The sequence below is a fragment of the Rattus norvegicus genome, chromosome 3, assembly GCF_021556685.1.
Source record: "Rattus norvegicus strain SHRSP/BbbUtx chromosome 3, alternate assembly SHRSP_T2T, whole genome shotgun sequence".
NCBI lineage: Eukaryota > Metazoa > Chordata > Mammalia > Rodentia > Muridae > Rattus > Rattus norvegicus.
Window position 1 is genome coordinate 59,463,025 of NC_141536.1, and position 20,665 is coordinate 59,483,689.

Genomic DNA, 20,665 nt, shown 5'->3' on the forward strand with positions numbered 1-20,665 from the left:
GGAAAGTGTTGGGTAAGATGGTGTGCATGTGGAGGTCATCAATATTCCTACCAAGCTGTCAACTCTGTGAACTACAATAATGGCCAACATGGCAAGATATGCCCATGGGCACAATAGTGGCATGAATGGTATGGGTTAGCCAACCAGTTTCTAATTGTTACTAAGGTCTGTCCCACAGGAGGAGACATGTGCTATAAATCAGAAAGAAAACATTTTTTCTTCTGGGATTCAGTCAACTGAATGGATATGCCATACTTCAATACTTCAAGAAGTCACAGTTAGGGAGTGAACAAGCACCAGGAATGAACCTACTACTATTATTAAGCTAAGCGGACATATGAATGAATCAAACTGCCCTGTAAGTCTGCCTGCCTCTGCCTAGAGTTTAGTGCAGGTGTCAGATCTCATGAGAGAAATTTCATTGTGCAGAAACTCACAACTTGCCCAAACACAGTATCACTGGGATACTGAGCCACAATTGTCATATCATATCACACACTTTCCCCAAGACTCAGAGACGCCATGGAAGAAAGAGAAGAAAAACAAACAAAACCACTGAAAACCTAAGAGACAGAAATCGGGGAGGACCAGAAAACACACAGCAGCTGCGGTTTGCTTACACACGATCAAGCTGGACCAACATTCTAGAATGGAGTGGAAAGGGATCTATGGGCTCCTTCCTATAACTGAGGATCTATGGAGAGTGGATGCTTGCTGCATTAGAAAAGACAGCTTTCTTAAGGATGTAATTTCTGGTAAAGCTACCGTTCTCTAGTGGATGGCCCCAGAACCAGAAGTAACACAAACTGGACTTACTAGGTTAATTTTTACAAAGAGTACAAAAGTTATGGGGTAGGGGCTTGGGAGTGGATCTGGGAGTATTTAGGAGTAGAGTTTGGGACTGAATATAGTCAAAATTCATTGTATGAAATTCTCCAAGAATTAATTTTTGAAAAGAAGGAGATGTGGTTTGATCTACCGCACAAGGAAAACGACCTTCTTGAGTTGTTGAGACTCTGTTTCGGTGAGACAAAAGATGGCAAGCAACTTCACATCCAAGATGGGCTACAGGATGTTGACTCTTGGGAGAAGAGATACTAGGAGAAAGAAGGAAATCAACTAACACTGTATTTTCTTTCTTTTTAAAAAAATTTGGATTTGTTTCATCTTATGTATGTGTATTTCCAAAGTCCTAAGAGGAAGTCTGAGAGCTTTAACCAGAATGAAACAGTCTGCTTTACATCTTACAAACATGTCTCTATTTGTTGTCGGAGAATGGATGGGAGAGAGGATGTTTAAATGACAACATGGTGAAATGATGAGAGATTGCTTAGACTAGGAAAGAGGGAGGAAGAAAAAAACAGACAGATTCAAGTGCAGTGGGAAGTTGATTGAGTCTGTCAGCATACTGAGCTGTGGAGAAGGAAAAGGGGAAATTCCACAGGACTCTGAGCTTCTTCCTGTCACCAGCCAGAGGTATAGAAATGTCTTTCACCAATACAGGAGAAAAAAGTGGGGAGGGCACAAATTGGAAGTGGAAATGAAACCATCTGGGTAAGCCAAGTTGCAGGAATGAGCCTGAAACTCAAAAGATGCTTGGACTAGAAATGCTACGTTGGAAATTGCCATGTAAAAGTCACTGCATGTGGAGAAAAAAATAAAATTGCTGAGGAAGGAATCTGAAAACAGACCAGAGGATCTAGGACAAAGGCTGAGAAGCCCCTGTACCTGAGGGATGAAAAGGGGCAAGAAACTCATAGTTTGGTCCAGGAAGGAAAAAGGAAGCAGGGTGTGTTGCTCTAGAATTCAGAGAGGAGAATGCTTCTCATTTGGAAACACTACCTTCATTTGATTTTTCAGTATTGAATTAAGAGCCCAGAGCATTGTACATGCTAAGCAAAAGCTCTACCATTGAACTATTACCCCAACACTGCGTGCTGCCAGGATTCTTGAGAGATATGAAGGGATTAACCAAGGAGAAACCCCTCTGGCCACCAGCATCTCAGAAGTCTTCTGTATAAGGTGTAAGCAACAGAAACTCAGGTGGCTGTTCAGGCAGATTTGCAGGTCAAAAGACCAGTGATGTACTTCTAAGGCTTCTGGCAAATTCTGATTTTGAGGCAAAATCTCATCATGGAAGGTCAGGACCCCAGCTACCCACGACACCACCATTCTAGCATCTTGTTGGCTGTCATGTTTCTCCACACTTGGTTCTGATATTACATACCAGTTCAATGTTTCCCCTTCAAATCCCACTCAAAATTGGCATCATATCTTTCCAGGACACTTTGTCACAATCTAAGAAAATGTAAAAATGTTCATGTAGTCTAACCTGGCATTTTTATTTCTGTCTCTCAAGAGCAAAGATACATGTTCAGAAATAGCCCAGAAAACTATTGTTTGTGAAAGTAAAAATTGAGAACCATTTAAATGTGTGCCTTTAAAGAAAAGAGAAGTATTGAAGTATGGCATATCCATTCAGTTGACTGAATCCCAGAAGAAAAAATGTTTTCTTTCTGAAATATGCAGATCTGAAAAAGTAACTGTGACAATACTGTGTGACTGGTGCCCATCTCAAGCTGCTTTTTTCTCTCCATGCGCTGTACAAGGCAGATCATGAGTCAGACTTTGGCCCACCCATGCTTTCTCCTAGGTTCTCTAAATGTGAAAGTCAAGACTGTTTTTATTTCTATAGCCAGAGACACTGTTGAAAATCTAATTACATCATCTTTTTCTATTGCCCTTGGACTAAAGACCAAAGTCCTTTTGTAGAACAGCAAAGGCCTGCACCATCTGGTCAACCTCTGACTAACCACCCCTCTAATATCGTTTTGTCTGCTTCCTCCCCTGGCTCCAGAAACACTGCCATTTTATGTTCCTTGGGCCTGAATGTCTTTTTTTCTACCACAAGGCTTTTAAATGTCTCTGTCATCATTCTTCAAATATTTCAAATGCCACATTCTGAAGGGAGTCTTCGAGATACCCCAAGCTCTATCTGCCCCCTATTCTGCTTCACATCATTGTGGGTACGTCTTTGTTGACCTTTCCTGTCACGTGTATTCATGCATAAGCTGTGTAATAAACATACAAATAATAAACTATTACACGCAAACCCAAAGCCAAAGAAGAAGAGACTGTGCCTGTCCTGTTTATGACTTTAGAGTCTAGCAACAATACTCAGGACACAGTGGGTGTCCACAAATGCTTACCAGATGAATAGGACTGGAACTGTGGCTCCCACTCAGGAGGGAAACAGTTACACAGGGTTGAGTTGAAAATGGGGATTTCTATGTGTCCTGTTAGTTTTAATGAATCAATGTATGTGACTTTCAGATTTAATCTAGGAAGAAAAGAGGAAACAAAGCTAGTGTGTGGTACAGAGGCAGAAATACAGCAAATGTAATCACAACTAAAGGCCAGTCTGGTCCACACAGGGAATTCCAGGCTAGCCAGGAGTGAGGCCCTGTTTAAAACAAACATAGTATATCCTTTTTCTCCACCTAAGCCATGAGTGAATTCTATAAACTTTACTTCAGAATTACATCCCAAATCTTCCTTTCATCTCTACTAACACCACCTGTTCTAAACCACCATCAGCTTTTCTCTGGGCTATTTGAGTAGCTTCCCCACTGGCCTCTGCTTCCACCTACATTCCAATATAGTCATTTCCCAAGAGGTGGACAAGACAACCCTTTACACAAATTATAACCCAACACACACACACACACACACACACACACACACACACACACACTCACTTTAAGCCCACCCCTTTCCAACATACCTAGGAATACACCTGGAACACAGTTCAAAGTTCTCACCCTGGTCTTTCCTGAAGATCTCTAACATAATTATAGCCTTGTCAGAAAATGCCTCTGCCCTCTGAGGTGTTCCTCTCATATCTCCGTCTTCTTCTCCCACCCCGGGGCCTGTCCTGGAAAGTGTCTTTGCTGACAGAGCTACTTACACACCAGCCATCTAATCCACGGACCCACCGCCATCACATCATTCTGTGGTAATGCTCAGCCTGCTGTTTTTCTTGCTTATCTCAAGTGGTTTATTTACTACTGCAATCCCTATACTTAAAACAGCACTGGGTCCCTAAGACATGGTGAATAATTTTCTGTTGAACGAATGTCTGCCTTCCTTAATTTATCACATAGTGGTTCTCAGCCATGTTACCTCACTGACAAAACTTTCAGTGGCTTCCAGAGGCTCTTTAGCCCCATCCTCTTGCTGCTCGCTCTGCTTCCCCCACTGCACCCTTCCAAGCCTGCTTCCTCAGTCTGTGGCAGCTCCTTTTCGTTCCCTTTCAGCAGGATTCTCATACTTGCAACGTCCTCCCTGGTTTGAATTCTTCTGGCCTGAGAAGCACCACCTCCTCTGAGACGCCCAACAAATTCTGTTTCTTAGCTACCTGCACCTCTTACCCCAGCTTTCCACTCATCTTTAAAATGTTCAGATTCCACACATTAAGCCTCCTTCCTTCCCAACTAGTTTTGCTTAGGAAAACTTTTCTTTAAAGCCAAAAGCTATGCTTCATCTGTGCCCCTGGCCCAGAAATTGGGTTAGAGTTAATCTTGTTTTCTCTGTGTCTCAAGAGTAAAGACGTCATCTTGGCCTTTGAGAGTCCACTCCATAATGATCTTGGATTCAATATTTTTCCATTTGCATTCCAGAATCCTATGCTTCTTATTCACAACAATTCAAACTTACTCCGTAAATGCCCCCTCTTAGTTCCAAAGTCATAGAATCACAGAGGAGAAAAGTGGAAAGATTTCTGAAGTCATCTCTATCCTTTTTTTTCCATTTCATTTTGTTTTTGTATTTTTGGGACAGAGGCTCACTACGTAGCCCTGGCTGGCATGAATCCCCTATGTGAACCAAGCTGTCCTCAGACTCACAGAGATTTCAGTTTAGTGAGTGCTGGGATTAACGTCGTGTGCCATCATGCCCAGCACCCAGCTCATTTGTAAGATGAGGTGTAATTTGTTCAATGAAGCAGCCTAGCATCCATGTTCAAGCCTCCTCCCTCACTCTTCCTTGTACTCTCCAGCAGTCTTTCTTAACATGGAGTCATGCCGATCACACTCAGAGCTAAAAGGACTCTCCTATTCTCTCTCTTGAGAGCCTCAAGAGCTTCCACAAGCCCCTTAAAAGAGGACACCCGCTCGCTCTTCCTGGATGTGCTACTCCGAGATTGCAACTCAGATCTTGAGCCTGGCAGCTGAGGCTCTAGAATTCATAAGCTGACACCTCACTGCTAGTCACAGAGATCAGAAGGGAGATCAATTAAAAGCAGTGTTAGGAGAAAAAAATATATGAGATCGATATAAAAAAGGCTTCTGATTATTAAAACTGCCATGTGTGGCGTGATTCTTCTAGGAAATAGTGAGCTTCGGACGAGACTAATGTTTAAGAATAAGAGTCTAGGGGTTGGGGATTTAGCTCAGCGGTAGAGCACTTGCCTAGCAAGCGCAAGGCCCTGGGTTCGGTCCCTAGCTCCGAAAAAAAAGAAAAAAAAAAAAAGAATAAGAGTCTAAATAATACTTCAAAATCATTCTGGGAAGAGCGCTTCCCTGGTGGCGGAGGTGAGCAGAAGTAGTTAACTTCAGATTCCTGTTAGCTCCTACATTCACCCTCTTCCCTTGACTCAGGGTCAGCCCCTCCACCCCAGCTACCCTGTACAGTCAAGCGTTCTTTCATTTAAAAATGTATTTTCCTTTATTCTCTACTAAAAGTCATATATCACCCTTGTTTCTCAAAAGAATTTCTTATTTAAAAGAGCAACTCTTTTGTTTTGTTTTAATTTGCAACTTGGAGCCAGGAGTTCATGTTTTATCGATCTGTTTTAACAAATACTCAAAATTATTATTTTGCCTGCCTGGATATTTCATCTGCATAAATGTCTGTGTGCCATATGTATGCCTGGTGCCCACAGAGGTTAGAACTAGAGGTACAGACGGTTGTGAGCTACCACATGGGTGCCGGGAATCAAATCCTGCTCCTCCAGAAGAGCATCGGTGTTCTTAACCCCTGAGCCATAGCTCTAGCCCCTCCCCCACAATCTTTCCATGTTAAACATCTTGATTCCTCACCTACAGTGTAATCATATAGATAATGAGTTGTTGTCCATCTGCAGAAGATTGACATCTTGCTTCCTCTTTGAGAGCATGAGCCATCTCACATTTGTTTTGCACACTTCCACCCACACCACACCAAGACATGAAACAAGTTCTGCCTTTACTGTGGCCATTTCATGAAGCAGTATGGTATACTGTGTATATATATGACATACAATAGATGGAGCAGTATGATATACTGTGTATATATATGATATACAATAGATGGATCGGTATGGTATACTGTGTATATATATGACATACAGAGCAGTATGGTATACTGTGTGTGTGTGTGTGTGTATATATATGTATATACACATATACATACATATGTATATATATGACATACAATAGATGGAGCAGTATGGTATACTGTATAGATAGATAGATAGATAGATAGATAGATAGATAGATAGATAGATAGATAGATATGACATACAATAGATGGAGCAGTATGAAACTAGATAGAAAGAGGTGGGTGGGTGTTGGGAAATGGAGACCAAGAGGAAAAGGAATCTAGCGATAAGACAGCAAGGTAATAAGACTCGAGTAGTTCCTTAAAGAGCGGGTACCATTGCTTTGAAGCAAGAGACATGAGACGTGCTCAAGCAATATCAGGCAAATTAAAAAAGTTGCCCCAAATATTTCCCCCCAGGAGATAGTTATGTGATGATAAGCTTACAATGCTTTATTGCTGTGCCTTTGACATATGATTTAACCCATTGATGCAATGTCAGGATTCTCTGATTTGCCTCTCTCTGCCCTTGCCTATAGGAAGGAGATTCTAAGATGAGAACAGAAGTAAATCTATATTATATTAGGGTCTGACAGAGACGGTGAAGTCTTCCTGCAAAATTATGCTGGGAAATTATGAGGCCCATCCCTGAGGTGAGGGATCACACTGAAGTCTGGCTCCAAGTGTTCTTCCTACTTAAGCTTCTAAGGCCAAACGATAACAGACAAATACACTGCTGGAAACTGATGGTGTGGTGCTTCACTCTTCCAACTATTTCCAGAAAGGTAGCTTTCACTACTGGAAAAATCTTTAATACAAAGTAGAGGAAATTTAGAGATCCTTGCCCTGGCCTGATGGGTGGTCAGTTCCTGATATGAGTCAACAGGCTCGGGAACAGGGTGTTCTTAGCATTCTAGCCCACTGAGAGAGTTCAGGTAGAGGAGAGAGAAAAGGTCCCCTCCCATGGAACCTGCAGGCATGCTCAGCAGAAGTGAGCAGCTCTGTCAGCTAAGCTGCCAGCCAGCTGAGGCTGCTTCTCATACTAGAGATGCTCAATTATTTTTCACCAGAACATATCATCTCTTCACTTCATCATAAGGCTGTTAGCTCACTTTAGAAAGAGAAAACATGTCACGGTCTCTCTGTGTCTTCCCGTCATACATCTGAGCCAGCCCAGCCACAGCTCATCTTTGGCAAGTTTAATGAGTTTTCTTTCCTATCTCTTTTCCATCGCTGAGATCATCTTTAAAACATGTAAAAGGAGTGGACTCTGCCCGGTGCTCAAAATCTTTCCCTCTTCTGCCTCCCGGTCATGTTGACCTGGCCTTGACAAACCCTGCTATGACTTTAGCCGCTAACCTGATGCTCACCTAATGTGCTGATGAATCATTCTTACTGATGAATGTGGCCTACAGAGGTAGGAGACATCATAAGACAGGACCTAGTACAGCCTGTATGGCTACATCCCTTCACTCTGTCAGGCCTATCCTACTGGCCTAGATTCAGACTGGCTATGACATGCATTCTTACAGTTACCTTGACCTTAAGAAAAATAAGTTCTCAAAAGTATTTTTCCTAGTTTGATGGGTTTAGATAAGCAGCATCTTGTTTTTCCTGGACCAAATGGAGCAGTCAGCCTACTATTCTCCCTCATGTCCTCTCATACCATTTATCTCTGCACATCCTTTGAGTGTATCTCTAGTCTGTCTCCAGAAGTCTCTAGTCTGTCCCCCACCCCCCTCCTGCTCTCTCTTTGATCCTGGTTGCTGTCCAGAAAGAATGCAGAGCAGACTTCAATGCTGGGCCAGTACTTTTCCATTGTATCATTTCCTCAGCATCTGACAAAGTCCTAGCCTCCTTTATAAAACATCATTTGGATTAAATAATAACAGTCCTCATCTTCACACTTGCAAGGTGTGGTGGAACCGAACCATACAACTCAGCCTTTCCCACAAATCTAACAAACAAACCAAGAGCATATGATTATTCTTCAATAGCTTTCTTTGAAGGGAAGAAGACAGGGTGTTCTGGGCCTATTGGGTGAAGCCGACTTCCTTGACACAGGCTCTGTTCTCCCATAGAACAGGCAGGCTACCCTGACCTAACAAGGCCATCTAAAACTTTCGCCTTAGGAACAGACAAACTTTGTGATTCCTCTAAAATGAAGAGTCTGCTTTGAAGTGGGTGTTCCAACAGTGTGTGGGATACCACAGCTCTGACCAGCAATGAGTCACGAGTGGCCAAGGGTGGGTGTTTCACTGATGGCTAAGGGGAGTCGATCATCTGAGGTTATGACACTGAGCGAAGTGCCTAATGATAGCTTCTCTAGCTACTTGGGATTGAAATGACAAGCTATGCCCTCTAAGAGGTTTAGCTGAAGGAGACACACGCCAGCTTATTGAAAACCCTTTCCTATTAGCACCGATAGCAATTAATTACAAACATCTATGCTGATTTATGGACACCTGCTTAGCATCAACCACACAGGCCCACCCCTCCAATTATTTAGTGATACAATGTCCCATTCATTTTGCTCAGGGCAGTCAAGACTTTTCTAATTTCCTGTGGCCACCTTAAGCTCTGTGTATATCTTCCTCTTCCAAATTACCAACAGGCCTCGAACAGATTTGCCTGGTTTTGAAAACAGCAGGAGGCACCGTTTGAACTTTCTGAAATGCAGATACATGCGTGAGCACACGCGCGTGTGCACGGAGGTCACTCAATCCAAGCGCAATATGATAAGGTCCTTTATATGCAAATGTCCTGGAGTCTTAATGCTCAGGCATACACGACTTCCATTTTCCATCTCACTTTAGGGCTGTATCACAATTGGATGTGCTTCTTATTTATAACACCATTTTTGCAGCAGTAAAGAGATCCAGGATAAGTGACGAGCAAAGTGACTTCAGAAGTCAGCCTAGGACATTACTCCCCACGCCTAGTCCTTACCAATGTCAAGTGCAAAATTTAAATTAACAGGCACTTCCCTTATTGAAATGACTTCAGCACTTTTGCTGTCTCCCATTGATTTCTATTTACTTTGGCATCTACAGGCAGGAAGAACATATTTTTTGTGCCTGACGAAGCCACCTACGACTTCACCGGGTCCCTAGCTGGAATACAGTGCTGCTGTGAGCTCACGTGAGGGTTAACATAATCCGAGAACACTATGTACGTGATTTCTCTCCAGACCTCCCCTTCCCATTGGCATTCCCTTAGAGCCACCTCTCTGCTGTATTTTCATATTAATAAATGATCTATAGGACTCTAACCTAGCAGTAAATACGCTGTCAGAAGCATCTTAATACTAACTGGCTTGTCTGAAAATATGTTATTGGTCAGATAATATGGGTAAGGGGTAACTTCGACTCCCTCCTAGCTTATGGAAAAGTCCATAAGTCTCTGTTGAAGTAAGTGTTGTGTGTGTGTGTGTGTGTGTGTGTGTGTGTGTGTGTGTGTGTGTTTATGTGTGTGTGGAGGAGGGAGTTGTTTCTGTTTTTGTTTTTTGTTTTTTTTTCTTATGGTCCAAGCTGGCTCCAGAAGAGCCCAAATAAGTTTGAATTCATTTCTTGGTTTGGGGTTTGTTTTCTGTTTGTTTGTTTGTTTGTTTGTTTTGTTTTGTCTTGTCTGTTCTTCAAAAGCAATTCATTTCAGAGTTAGTTCTTAGAGTTCAAAAATGGAATAAAAGCATTCAGAAGGTAGCTGTAATTAAAATGCAAACATGGTATATTTGATTCGTCTAGCAAAGGTAGTGAGCCAGGAAGTTCAGAAAATATTTGCTCCCTCTAATTTCAGACTAAAATGACTTCAGTGATTCAATGTCCCCTTGAACCTCTCTTTTGGGCACTACAGGTGGAAGCAGGAAGTGTCCCTGGGACAGAGGAAGAACTCTCAGGCTGTGTCACCATAGCTAAGCCTCTGCTTTCTCGGGAATGTCATAAAATAAGGCCATGTAAAGACCAATTTGGAAGCCTCTTAGACACACTGAGGTCACCGGCTTTTCTGAACTTCCTGGCTAACCTTCCATGGTTCACAGGCCCTGACAGGATACAAGGAACCTGTGTGGCTCAACGTTGGTTGGGAGGAGAGATGTGGTACCAGGCAGGAGGCAGGAGGTGGCAGCCCAACCAGAACACCTGAGAGCAGGGCGTGAGCTGTTTTAATGACCTCAGATAGCCAGGGCCTCTGTTTTATGTCTTATCGCAATTACTGGGAAACCAGGCTCGAGAGTGGTGAAAGCATCTGTCGGGCCACATGCATGTTCGCCACGGGTGTGCTGCTCCTTCAGATCTAGCTGCAACAGGCGCCAGACCAGCCCAAATGTATTTCTTTGAAGAATTATGTACAAAAGTCACTTCTTGGAAATTCTGAGTTACTCTAGAAGGATCCTGGGTACTTACTGGCCATGCCTTTGAAGCTTTGGCTAATGAGACTGATAGAAAACCACTGGCCAGGCCCTGGTGTAAGTGGACATTTCCCAAGGAGAAATTTTATGCAGAGGAAAATGCTCACATGGAGTCTTCCGTCATAGAGATAAGTGGTTTCCCAGACATCTGTGGCTCTGGGACATTGTCATCTGGACATTGTTCAGCCAGGTCCTAAAACACGTCACTTCTATTCTCCCTCAGGCACTCAGAAAGCCTTTCCTAACTTCTATGTTCCAGAGGCTGGGAATATAGCCGTGAGTGGTACTGGCAGGGTCTTACTCAGATTCTCAGACAAGAGACAATTAAGTAGTGTTAAGTGGGGTGAGTGTACAGAAAATAAGACCTCAACCTGAACTGACAAACAGCGCTGCTTCTCGGAACAGTCACACAGGCCACCATCAGTTCACAGGGCCAACCTCAGAATAAAGGAGCTGTGAGAACAATTTCTCTGAAAAGGGATATGGAGTCTTCTGGGCCCAGAAATGGTTTCTACTTACATCCTTTGAAAATTTCCAAAGGAGCTTGAGACCCCATATGTACAACAATGCCAAGCAACCAGAGCTTCCAGGGACTAAGCCACTACCCAAAGACTATACATGGACTGACCCTGGACTCTGACCTCATAGGTAGCAATAAATAGCCTAGTAAGATCACCAGTGGAAGGGTAAGCCCTTGGTCCTGCCAAGACTGAACCCCTAGTGAATGAGATTGTTGGGGGGAGGGAAGTAATGGGGGAGGATGGGAAGGGGAACACCCATATCGAAGGGGAGGGGGAGGAGTTAGGGGGATGTTGGCCCAGAAACCGGGAAAGGGAATAACAATCGAAATGTAAATAAGAAATACCCAAGTTAATAAAGATGGGGAAAAAAATGAATCAAAATGTGATTGTTTAGCACCTCAGAATGCAGGCAGTGAATGGATTATGTCTGTCTTATGTCCGTTTACCAATTCTTTATACATGCTATTCTTAAAAGCTCTTGAGAAGTAGTGATTGGGGGTTCCAGATGCATTTATCCATTATGTAGATGTCAAGATAGCATTTAGTGTACTTACTTGCTCAACTGATTTGCTCAATCCAAAAATCACATTTAAATCTCTTTTTTTAAAAAACAACCTGGAAGTCTCCACATCCCTTTTTAGAAAAGGTGCTTTTGAACTTCCTTTATCCTTCTCTATTTCCTGACCCAATTGCCAGAGAAAATGTCAGTGGTCCTATGTCATAAAAGCTTCCCTGGTATGCTTTAAGGGGTTTCTCCATTATCCTCACTTATAAATGAGAAAATTAAACATTAAGACACAAGAGACTTCCATAGGATCACACAGCCGATGGGAGCTTTTCTGGACAGCACTCTGCGGGTGATCCCTTGAATGGCCTGTTCCCATTGTCAAGGTCCCCCTTCTCTGATGCCTGTTGGAAGATTCTGACTTGAATTGAAACCTGTATCCTAGGGAAATCTGCTCAACGTCTGTTGGAGGAGAAAGTGTGTAACACAGACACTTGCAGAGGTCCCAAAGCCAGAGAAGGAAGAAGCAAAGCAGACTCGAGCATTCAAGGTTCCTCGATTCTAGACTTTCAGGAGAAAACTCTTTCTACCAAAAGAGATCTCAGGGAAAGACAAGAGCCAGTAATAAAAGCAGAGCGGTTCCCACAAGAACCGCAGGAGCCATTGGTCCAAGGCTGAATGACTGTACACACAGAACACGGAGGAAGAAGCTGAAGGGCACAGCTGGGTTCACATCCCTACCATCAACAGTCAACCGCCAGGATCCCTGGGATTCCCGCCCCCAACCCACCCCAGCACCAGGAAACAGACAGCAGTGAGGCTTTGAAAGGGCAGTCATGGAGATTCTTTCCCAGTTGACTAGATGTAATGTGTAACCCTTACCAGACCAGTATGAAAGATGTCATCAGTTCAACCCCAAGCATGTGCGGGAGAATTGCTTTTACAACAATGAGCAGCGGGCATCTGCAGTCTTGAGCCGCTAAATTAACCACCTGCAGTTATCAAACCAGAAGGGGAAAACATGGGCAAGGAATGCAGGTGAAAGCTATTTTCGTGGATAAGAACGAGTTCTCTGACCCAAGAGGTGTTGAAGCATCGCTCGGTCCAGATGTGACAGAGGGAATTCAGACATCCAGGTGCTTCAGACAGACCACAATGAGTTTCAAACCTAGTCATTCACCATGGTCTCCTGAGAAACTTTCAAAGAATACGTCTTGCTATGCCTGTGCTGGATGGAGAGAACCACCAGGCTGGGAACAAGACTTAAAGAATCGGTAATTCAGAGACTCTAGGGCTCTGTGAGAACTGGTAATCTTTAGAGGATGGCTGCGATCCCTGTATGGTCAGGAAGTCTGTGATTTCCTACCAAGGTTCTGAACCTCATCTACCACATATGTACAGGGAGAAAGTGACCTGTGTAGACAGCCAGCCACTGGGGAATGGCTTTTCCCCACCACACAGTATAGTGTTTTGCATATTTGCTGATGTTCCCCCCAAAAGCATGCAGAAATGAATCATTATTGAAACAATTTACTTTCAGTTAGTGCATGAATGCCTTCCCAGGATGCCCTGATGCTTTGTTTGTCCTCCTATAAAAATTATTTATGACCCAAGTGTGATCTTTTAAATCAGAATACTTATTCCTGAAATCAAAGCTCCAGCATGCTAATGCAAGTAGAAACCTCGATAATTTTTCAAAGCTGTGTTGAATATTCAAAAGCTGGAGCTGAAGGAAAGGAGTTAACATTAATTAATATTTGAAGCAGTAAAATAAAAGCAACAGTGAAGCTAATTTTGCAGGACAATTAATCATGAGTCTTGCTAATTACACATGGGATTTTTTGCAAATGATTTTTTTTTCCTCAGGTAGCAAAGTAAAAATGATAATCCACTACCCATCAAAATCATTGGCTCCTCACCAATGTCCCCAGCAAGAGCAATTAGTGGGAACAGCAGAGCCCTAGTAATTGCATGTCAAGAGAGGAGAGCGGGAGGATTTTAATTGCTCTAAATAAAGACCACTCGCTCAAACGTACACCTGATTGTCCAAAACAGCCCTGCAAGCCAGAGCAAGCACGCCATGGCTTCCAGGTGCCCGCACAAAAAGAACTCTGTGGGAGCACTCTTCTCCCGGCAACCCCTGCAGTTTCTGGAAGAAAATATCAATATGCGTTCATGCTCTGAACTGCACTGTCATCACTTGGCTATAAGAACCAAAAAAAAAAAAAAAAAAAAAAAAAAAAAAAAACACCCACTTGGGAAAATGTCCATATTCTTTATATTTGCCAAATATTTATTGCTGACATTTTTTTGAAGAACTTTAACTATCTACAAGGTGCCAAGGGCTTCAAATTTACTGAATTTTAGGATCCCCAATAAAATGTTTTTAACAAGACATCTCAAGAGGGCATAAAATAAAAAATTACCATATTCATGAGTGTGAGCCTCTAAGATTGCAATGCTATAAACTGGATGTTTATAATTTGCTTGTGGCTTTCTTAATTAAAAACTGGTAATTAGGAACTCAAGTACTATTTTTTTTTTCTGCACTTCAGCTCCTATACTTTCTCTGCCCCTGTTACTTCTCAGCTTAATACATGTACACACGGATGCACACAATTGCAAATGATCAATAATATTTAACTGTGTGTCTAAAACCTAAATGATGATGGATACATTTAAATATTGCTTTCCAGGACATTATTATTCCAACGGCCATGCTGGGGCTTAAACATTTAGTTTAAACACGACAGCTACCATTTCTTGCTCTTCCTATGCACCATTTGCTCTCGGGTTTTAAACGGAATTGCTGAAGAGCTTACTCATAGCTATTGTCTCCCCCAGTCCCTCTGCCTACCGTTGCGTGGTTAACTGTACCATCCCGAGAATTCAGACCCCCAGCTCTTCCCATCATTAGCTTCGTGGAAGGGAACGGTAACCTTAACGGTCGCACTTTCTCAGCACGGCCAGAACTGTGCGCCTTGCCTACTGCACCAGAACCAAGAGCAGCAAAGAATCCTGGGAGAGGGAGCCGCTTCCTTGGCTGAATCGCTAGCAGATCACAGGTGTGTGTCTGATGCCCAGAGGTGACGTAGATCACAATGCTAGGATGGTGGTTTGAACGGGGAGAAGCTTTTCAGTGAAAGCAGATCCTTAAAGTCCTACAGTTTTGCAGATGTCGCTCTCACAGCAGCTCCTTTACCTTGTCTCCTTGGCTAATTGTGTTCAGTTTTTCTTACATTTTAAAGGAGTCTACAAAGGTGGAAATTCAAAGAGTGCCCATGCTGGAGTTAAAATACCCCCGGTGTCGTTAGATGCACACACCTCACAAGACCTTATATTTCCTCCCTCTCCTTTTATCTTCCACCAAATATCAACCAGAGACCAAATGGCTATTATTTGCTTAGAAACATTTTACCAAGACATGAAAAATAAGCTGTTTAGCTGTTTGAGAAACATCTTCAGGAGGGCCTGGAATGAAATGACCCTTCCCCTCCAAATAGAATAAATTTCCACCACAGAAACCAAGCCATAGGGTACATCTCAGAGGGGACCAGAGAATGGGGTACAGCAGTAAAACATCGGAAACAATAGATTTTTTTTTTATAGCTCATTATCACGAGGATATGCTATTATTCTGAATTCTAAAGGAATGAAGTGTTGGATTCTTCGGCTTTCTTCTTTGGGTTGTCGGAATTCTTTGAGAAGTCCGCAATGTTCGTCCCTAAATTGTTTGTTTCCTGGCTTGTCTGGCGTGGCCATTAGGAGTCCGCTAACATGCTATTTATATTGTCACTCATTACTGAACAAGGGAGGATGGGGGGGGGGGTGCTCGATCAAAGTGGATAATCTTCTAACATAAACGTGAATGAAAGGGTGCTATGGTAATAGGGCTTGGGTGTGACAACAGCTTCCGAATCAAGGGTCAAACCACTTCAGAGTTTTCCTAGATTCTAGCGACTCATTAAGGGAGCAGAGTAGGGCTGAGCGTGACCTTTGCCCCTCAAAGCCCCCAGGACGTTTTGTGCCTTTCCTTAACTATAGCATCTGCAGACGGGTTGGCAATGTTTAGCACCGTGCAGACCCCCACCGTAGTGAGCAGATCTAGTCTATTGGCTCCTTGATGGAGTCCATGGTGCCACATCAATTAAAGGAGGCAGAGAGGATGGCAAACAGGCTCTTTATCCCCTCCACTCAGAAAGGAAGGTATACCCAGCAAAGGAATACATTTGTGATCACCTACCAAGCAAATATCAAAACTCAACAGCAAACAAGAACAAGAAATAAAATCTGGGGAGTGGGACGCTGGACAACAATCCATTTCTACTGGGCTCAGTGACTCCTTTTGGTTCTTCATCCCTGTCCCCTGGGTCCCCAAGTTTGAGGACATCCACGAACCATCTGTGGCTTAAATAGTGTGAGTATTGCGTGTTCACGCATGTTCACGTTTTTATGGGTTCAAGTGTATCGCTTTTGTGATACTCTCAATCATTCTAGCCCAGATAAGACTTAAAACCACTAAAGGAAGATGACTGCCTTGAGCTGCTCCATTCTGACTTTTCCGATAGGAACCACTTGGTAACACTGTCTCCAGATGAAAGATCTCCAAATAACCTGGACCAACTGCCACAGAGGAAGAAACAGCAGATGCGATTTTCCTCTGTGATGGGCAGAGCCACTATCGACCTTCGCAGAAGCAGCTCTTTTGTGAATCTGAGCTTGGCTGGTTACTACCATACCAGCATTGTGAATTGTGAATTGTTTTGAAGGTTGAAAATGAGCTTTACTGTGTTCTTCATATCGGGCCCTTTGATAGCTCTGTGTTCTTAAGGTTTCTCAGTCCAAATATCAAATGACTCTTCCTTTTTGAAAAGATAATTTTTAAATTGTGTGTGTGTGTGTGTGTGTGTGTGTGTGTGTGTGTGTGTGTGTGTATCATATGCATTCAGGTGCCCTCTGAGGCCAGATTATAATGGATCTCAAAATGTTGTGAGGCCTCTTGCAAAAGTAGTACGTGCTTGTAACCACTGAGCTATGTCTCTCTTTTTTTTTTTTTTTAGTATTTTGAGATAGGGTCTCACTATGACCTTAGGTTTGAAATCCTTCTGAGACCACCTTGTGAGCAGTCAGACTACAGGTGTCCATTGTCTTACACTTTTAAGGGGATGGCAAAGTCAAACATAACCCATGTTCACTAAAATAATGAAGTGGATATGTAAAACCCCAAACCCTAAAATGTCTAAAATGAAAAGAAAATGTTGGTGGGCCTGGTGGGTGTATATACATGCACAGTGTATGTGTGAGTGTATATAGCATAGGCAAAAAGAAAAGAAAAGAAAAGAAAGGAAAAGAAAACCACAGACAAACTAAACTGGATCAAACTCAGGAGCGTCTGCTTACAAAAGAAGCCATCAACAGTGAAGAGGCAACGATCAAGGTGGGAGAAAGCATTTGAACTATCCATCTGTCAAGGGACACACGAGGGAGTTGCACACTTCCACAGGCAGAACGGGCCACTGCAAGATGCTCCCCTGCCCTCACTGTCCACATCCAAGTCACGGCAAGCATTTGATTTGATATTCAACAACTCAGGCTGTAGAAGCAGAAAAGAGAGACTACCTGGCGGGAGAGGTAGGCCAACAAGAGGGAGTGGGGGAGGGGTGAAGGAAGAAGATGAGTAGGAAGATAGTAAAACGGAATAAATGTAAGAAACGCCCCCAGTGAGACCCACCACTGTGGTAACTCAAAACTAATAGTAAACTAGAGACAAGAATACTTAGGTACTGCCAGGAAACATCGCAATTTAGCTGTACCTCTGGTGACCTCAAATCCTCACACTATACTATAGTTACCATGGAAGTGGATACCAAGTGGTGCTTTTTTTTTCTCAAAATTTGGTGTATTGACCCAAACTGTATAAAGCAATTATGTGGTTATTAAGCAGATGAGTCCCAAGAGACATTTCTAGCAGCGAGGGAAGCAGACTGTGCACACCAAGGCAAAAGCAACCTTTGGAAAGGTTTCCCTGGGCTGGGTAGAGGTGGTGGGTGGCTTCCAGGGAAGGAGAGTCAAACCTTTCTGAAAGGAGGCTGAGAAACACCTCAGGCCTCTGCAGTTAGGGTCCCTGGAAGAAAGGCCTGGCTACTCCCTTTCTGTGCCAACTGCGAAACTTTCTAATACCAGGAATCGACAACAGCCAGGGCCTGGCTCTAAATGAAAGAACGCTGTGTTGACGACCCTGAAAATCCAGGAAGGAGAGAAAGAGAAACATCAAAGTAAGGTTGTTTGGAAAGGGAGGACAGGCCCTGACATTCTAACATCCGCTGTCTCTTGACTCCCGGAAGGTTGGCGCTCCAGAATTGAGACCTCCTTCCTTACCCTGTAGAGGGGTCATTCCGAGGCCCAAGTCTCACCTTTCCCTGCTATTATTCACTCCTCCTTCGGCACCTTGAACTAAACAGACTTGCCCTCTCCTGTCCAATGTCAACTTGTCCGTCCCCAGAGCTCTGATCACAGACACAGCCATTCCCCATCTCTGCTTGCATTTCTGGGCCTCTTCCCTTTGACCTTTTAAACAAGCCATTGACCCATTTTCAAACAGGGAGCTCTCAAAAGGCACCGGGGAAGGGAGAGGAACAGCAGCCGGCCTGTCACCAAGACGAAATCGCCAAGTAGCGGTGACCACAGAGGCCTCTGCCAAGAGCAGGAGAGGTTAAAACCCCAGAAAGAGCGGCCCATCTTTTAAAACCAGCCTTTTCTGTTCTGTTTTCTGGATACTGGATCCATTGTCATGTTTCCCTACTTCAGTCTGGCGAATGATGTTGGGACTTTAGTATGTTTTTGTGGTACTGAGGAGTCAAATCCAGAGCCCCCTGCTTGCAGGCAGAGGCTGTGCTCTCCAGCACAGCCAACTTCATGTTGGTGCAGAACTTCGTAGAGGCTAAATGTGTGCCTATAGGTCACGTGGTTAGCCAAAACAGTAAAACCACCCTTCAAACATGCTTAAGAGGATCGTAAAACATTTCGTAACAATTGCAGTTGGAAAGGAATGAACGGGACTTGGCAGCTGGCACAGTTTTTGTTTTTTAAGAGAGTCAACAGTTTTGCCTGGATAAACAAAATTGTACCTGGATAATAAGTTTTGAGGAGAAGATGGAAAAGCCAAAGAGTTATGGTTCACAGGAGCTGAGGCAGTGAGAGAGTTAAGCTGCTCTTCCAAGGAAAGAAGTAAGGAAAATCAAAGCATCCAGGGAATCCCAGAAGGCAGCAAAAGACAGATGTTCAGAGACAAAGTGACTGAAGGAAGCACACGAGGCGATGTGTATGGGTAGAGGGAATGACTCCAAAAAAGATAGATAACGGCTTAGGACGGGGGTTCTCAACCTGTGGGTCGCGACCCCTCTGGGCTTGCCTACTGAATTTATAGAGGTTGCTTAAGACCATCAGAAAACACACACATATTTACATTATGGTTCATAACAGTAGCAAAATTACAGTTATGGAGTGCCAATGAAATAATTTTATGGTTAGGCATCACCACAGCATGAGGAACTGTATTAAAGGGTGGAAGCATTAAAACGGTTGAAAACCACTAGCTTAGAGATATTCATTTTGGGTGACATAAAATACACCTGTGTCTTCAGAAGGCTCAGGTGAAAGTGTATTGAACACAGGACCTGGAAAGACTTTCTTTGAGTCAAAAGTCAAAGGGAGGGTCGCACCCCCAATGTATGTGGGTCACCATCACTGGATGCAGAGTGGATCCTCTACAACGGACAGGCAGACAGACTCAGAAAGAGAAGCCAGAAGTGTCCATATGAAAACGCATCTCCCTGCCCACATGATCCCCCTCATAGAATTCCTGGAAAAACTGCAAGTACTGACCGAAAGCCATCCCTAGAAACAGGAGGAACCTAGGTAACAGCTGAGTCAGCTCTCCTAGGTTACTGTCTATGCATAAGATGGGACGACAGCCTAACAGAAGGATGCATCATTTATCCATCACTGCTGTGTCTTGCCTATGAGTTGTCTCTACTTGTGAGACATCTTTAGAAGGTTTGAAATGTACCTTCAGACCCAGGACATACAAGTTAGCTTTAGTGTGTGATCACTTAGTCAGTTAGTCAACAAAGATGCATTCGTGATGAACATGGCCCGGTACATTATCACCCGGTTCTTGTTAGATTTGTTATTATTGGAAGCACACCTCGATCTGTTCTATCTGTTCGATCTGTTCACGGTAGGAGTATTACATTTTGTAGGAGAGGAACTGAAGAACACAGAAGAAGCTCAAACAGCAGAGGTGAGGTTTGGATCCCCATGCCTCACAATAGTGACACCTTTCCTCGGTACTAATCTGTTATTTCTACTGTTTATTACTACTGGGGAGGTGGTCACCTAGGCTAGAGACTGGGCATCACTTTACCTGAAATCTCTCAGGGCAGCAGGTCTGAATGGTTCAATATACAGCCCAGTTTCTCAACCATAAATAGGAAATAATAAAACCCAGCTATAAACAACTCATTGTATTTTGGATCATGTTTTACTTTAAAATTACTCAATCCTACAATAATCCTTATAATCAGTGACACAAAAACCATCATCAAAGTACTAGAAAGTCTTTTGTAGAAGTCCATAAAGAGAATAATACACCACAACACAACTTGTCTATCTAGGCTCATTCAACATTCCAAACTCAATTAAAACAATTCAGTGTTTGTCTTGGTTACTTTTCTACTGATGTTAAAAAACAAAAAACAAAACAAAAAAAAAACCCACCATGACCAAAGTAACTTATAAATGAAAGCATTCGACAGGGCTACTGTTCTAGAGGATTGGAGTCCATGCCGGTGGAGCAAAGGTACGGAGTCAGGAAAA

The 20,665-nt window shown here is 43.2% G+C and overlaps 2 long non-coding RNA genes across 2 annotated transcripts in view; one reads left to right on the forward strand and one right to left on the reverse strand.

Annotated features, from left to right (window-relative positions):
- Nucleotides 1–14,789, reverse strand: part of LOC120101575 (uncharacterized) — a 75,863-nt gene extending 61,074 nt beyond the window's left edge. Inside the window, exon 1 of the long non-coding RNA XR_015683598.1 lies at nt 14,646–14,789. This is a non-coding gene — a long non-coding RNA (uncharacterized LOC120101575). The remainder of the gene's footprint in view (nt 1–14,645) is intronic.
- LOC108350401 (uncharacterized) lies at nt 14,708–16,677 on the forward strand. The gene is made up of 2 exons (XR_015683597.1): nt 14,708–14,853; nt 16,357–16,677. It is a non-coding gene; the product is annotated as an uncharacterized LOC108350401 (long non-coding RNA).
- Nucleotides 16,678–20,665: the final 3,988 nt, after the last annotated feature.